This window comes from Cololabis saira, chromosome 2, assembly GCF_033807715.1.
Source record: "Cololabis saira isolate AMF1-May2022 chromosome 2, fColSai1.1, whole genome shotgun sequence".
NCBI classification, from domain to species: domain Eukaryota; kingdom Metazoa; phylum Chordata; class Actinopteri; order Beloniformes; family Belonidae; genus Cololabis; species Cololabis saira.
The window spans coordinates 36265381-36269763 of NC_084588.1; the positions used below are offsets into that span (position 1 = coordinate 36265381).

Below are 4383 nucleotides of genomic sequence, written 5' to 3' on the forward strand. Positions count from 1 at the left end.
GAGGGGCTATAAACAAGCCCACACCAGCTCGCCGCCTCTCACCCTGGGCATCTCCAGAGTAGTGGAGGGTCCAGCCCCTTTCAAGGAGCTGGGTTCCAGAGCCCAAGCTATGTGTGGAGGTGAGCCCGACTATCTCTAGCCGGTATCTCTCAACCTCACGCACAAGCTCCGGCTCCTTCCCCGGCTCCTCAGTCCACACTAACTAAATACATTGCTAAAAAGTGCAAATAACTACCAAAAAAATGTACATCGTTTTTTAATTTTAGTAGTGTGGCCGAGCGGTCTAAGGCACTGGATTTAGGCTCCAGTCTCAGAAGAGGCGTGGGTTCAAATCCCACCACTGCCATTAAGAAATGTTTATATTAGGTGGTCCTGGTATCCCACAGTATCATCATATTAATACAGAACTTAGCCCGGACACCTAGTAACAGATTTAAAAACTCATTTTCATCAATATCTGTCGTAGAAGAAATTCCCCCACCCATGCATGCCAAAAAAGACACATACATGCACAATATGCAGGACATTTAACATTTGAGAGGAATAATAATAATAATAAAAATATTAGAATAGATTAGTGGTTCTCAAAGTGAGGTCCAAGAACCAACAGAAGTCCATGATAGCCCAGGTCTATCAATAATCATTTTTGTAAAAATCTGACACCAACAAGATACATAAAATGTAAAATATGAAAATGTATAACAAAAGTGCACTGAAAATTATTAAACTTCAAGTATAAAAAAATACAAATATGAGTAAATGAGTAAAGAACTAGCTTGGAATCAAGCTTCTCGGTCCATCAATCTTTAAGAGATACTTGGAGACTTCATCAGCAGACATGTGATAGAAAATGTAGCCTTGGCTACTTGATTAAACCCAAGCTGCTGAGAGCAGCAAAAAAACAGCCAAATGTACAGACTGGGAGTCTGCTCAAAAAAGATTAACACTGACCTTAACGATGTTTTTGTCTACTCGAATCGTAAGAATGAATCATCCTTTGTGTCTCAAAATCAGTATGCTGCCTTTGTTACGTTGTCATTCTGCATCGAGACGCCTGATGTATGTTCTGACCCTTTTGCATGCAGTTGTTTAATTAAATCTACTAAAACCTGGATCATTTCTCAAGTCTTATTCTTGGTAACCTAAACACTCAGTTTCAGTCCAGTTATTCACCTAGTTGGAAAGAACCCATCAAAGAGCATTTGATGGTTTTTTTCCACAACAAAACATAACATCAGTTTCCAGTTAAGTCCAAAAATTCAAGTAAAAATCTTCAATGTGATCCTGAACTCTGACCTGAACCTTGAGCGTCTTATTCAAACTTTGATCAAAAATGCATTTTGACACTTAATATCACCACTCGATTGAACAATTTCACCGAAATAAAAACCTATTCTTGGTTTTGTGTCATTGCAGATTCGCCGGTTTCTGGTATTCCTTTAAACAAGTTAAGTCGCATCATCTTGTCAACCACAAACATTAAATCAGCTGAACTCAAATTTAAAATGCAAGACATATTTATAAATAAATGTTTTAAAAAATCGTATATGTCGCAAAAATAATAAATGCAGTTTTCGGTCTTTTACATGTAGTTACAGATTCTGACCACTATATGGTAGTCAACTAATAAATTCATTCAATTAATAAACCAAGAACTTTTATTTGTAGGAAAAAAATATTTTTTTCACTGAATTTGACACTTTGAGTGCTTTTTTGTACCGGTACTTCTTAAATTACATTTAAAACCGACCTGAGAGGAGAAATAGTTTGTTTTGACCGTTAAAGATGTTTATTATCCTTCATCTCACTCAACGTTGTCAAGGATAACGGTGGAGGCCAAACAAGCTACTGAGTACCATTTTAAGTTACAACAGGAAATTGTTATCTTTGCTCCAGACTTATACTTATTATCTGTTCCAAAATGTATTCTCCACCCACTGCTTAGAATCACTTGCAACTTTACCTTTATCTCAGAGAGCTGGTCTCATTATAGGAATTCAAAGCAATTTTAAATGATTTGGAGTCAGGTGACTCATTCACCTCTAAATTCTATTTTAGATTGACTAAAATACATTGCTCCTGACTGATCCCTGATATTGTTGACTGGTGACAATTACAAATTGAATACTTTTGATATTTTATATATTTGTTGTATTTTATGTATTTATTTAGTTATTATGTTATCTATTCTTTTATTTTCATATGAATTATTATATGTTAGTCTGTCTCTCTGTCTGAAACTATGTTAATTGTGTTGCTGCCTGTCTTGGCCAGGACACTCTTGCAAAAGAGATTTCAATCTCAATGAAGCTATTAGTGGTTAAATAAAGGTTTAATAAGAAGGTTTTTTTTTTAAATGTGCACAGTTTTCCTTGAATTTTGAGCAGTGTACAGTCACCACGTTACTACCAACAAGAATACACGTATTATGCTGCCTCACTCTGCTGCACCCTCTCACTTTTTATTTCTTTGTACAAATTTAATTTTTTATCTTGTATTCTCTGCATAATTCTTATCTGTAGAAATTGTAAATAGGTCATACTTATTCTCACTACCTCAAACTGCTGCACCTTAAAATGTTTATAATTTTGTACATAGAAATTCCACTTTTGTCTATTGTTCATTTGTTTATTTAACACCATAGAGAGTGAAACTACCGGAGTCAAATTCCTTGTTGGACATTGTTCGAACCTGGCCAATAAAGCTGATTCTGATTCTGATTCTGATTAAATAATAATAATGATAATAAATGTAATTACAAGATGTGACCACAAGAGGGTGCTGCTCATAGTCAAACAGGTTTATTGAAGTGTTGCAGTAAGGAAAATCTTAATAGACACAGGAACTTTGTTTTGTGCAAATGGTATTTCTGTTATGAAATGTCTCTGAATTTGCCTTTAAAATTTGATTTTATTCTGTCTTTATTTCTTTAACTGAGATAACAAATTAAATATAACAAACCCTGAAAGAAAAAAGCATATTATTAGGAAAGATAGCGCAAAGTTAATATCCAGTTAGAAATACAAACATGAAAAAATGTTAATGAATAAATATAATTTTTCCCTCTAATGGTCATAATCTGTATCTACACCCTTAAAGTCTGAATCTACATTATAAAACATACTCAAAATATAAAATAGTATAAATACTACAAAATGGCCTATTTTACGTAAAGTTAAAGAAACAAACTTTAAAGTCATAAACAAGATTTATCCTGTGGCAGAACTTCTAAAAAAGAGATTTGGTTTTGAGGTGGATCAGTGTTCTTTTTGTGATGATGAAAATGAAACCTTAGAACAATTCTTTTTTTATGCCCTATTACACAATGTTTTTGGTGTGACATAAACAATTGGACTTCTTTAAAAATGTATGATGTAGGCTACCACGAATTTAACTTTCTAAAATTATTTTTTATATGGATAATCTACCTTTGTGTGTAACAGACATTAACATTATCATTGTTTGGTAAATATCATATTGGCTAAATGGCGGAACTCTAGGCCTTCCTTCCCTGGTTGTATTAATGATTTCAAAATTTTTTTGTCACTATTTAAAAAGATCAAAAGCAGTTATATCAAGAAAATAAAGCAGGATATTGCATCTCTTTTGTTTTTCTAAATTAGAACTTATTTTATTTTATTGTTTCGCTGCTCCTTTTTATGTTTAATTAAAATGCCTACTAGAACATATTTTTTTTCTTTCTTTTTATTCATGTATCTTGAACTTTTGTACCATGGTTAATTTCCATTTGTATTATTATTATTGTTATCCTTTTTGACTTTGTATTTTCAATGATTCAATAAAAAAAGGAAAAAAACACCGCTTCCGTTGCCAAAATGCGCGTGCAACATGTATGTATGATGTAGCCTGAGATAAAAGTGATAGAAAATTGCTGATATTTTCGGAAGTTCTCTGCAGAGCAGTGGATAAAACAGATAATTTAAATACATACGATTGTTTTTGTGTCTGATGTTGCCTCCCCAGCAGACTGCAGCATAAAAAAACACACTTGACACCACAGACTGATAAAACATCTGCAGCATCGTACTACAGATGTTGTCGCCACTCTGTTTTATCGACTGCTCTGGTTCTCTGAGCTCACTACTGATGCTCCGCTCTGGCATCGACTAGCCGTCCTAGTTCCCTTCTCTTTGCTCACTGCTGATGCTCCGCTCTGGCATCGACTAGCCGTCCTAGTTCCCTTCTCTTTGCTCACTGCTGATGCTCCGCTCTGGCATCGACTAGCCGTCCTAGTTCCCTTCTCTGCGGTAATTGCGCGGCATGGATTCAGCCATCCTCGTATAACTTTGCCAATATTTAATCAAAGATACACACTATCGAAGAAAAAAACATATTCGGGAAAGACAACAGCTCCTCCTCATG

The 4383-nt window shown here is 34.7% G+C and overlaps 1 non-coding gene across 1 annotated transcript; it reads left to right on the forward strand.

Annotated features, from left to right (window-relative positions):
* Positions 1-264: 264 nt before the first annotated feature.
* trnal-uag (transfer RNA leucine (anticodon UAG)) lies at positions 265-346 on the forward strand. The gene has a single exon. It is a non-coding gene; the product is annotated as a tRNA-Leu (tRNA).
* The last annotated feature ends 4037 nt before the right edge of the window (positions 347-4383 follow it).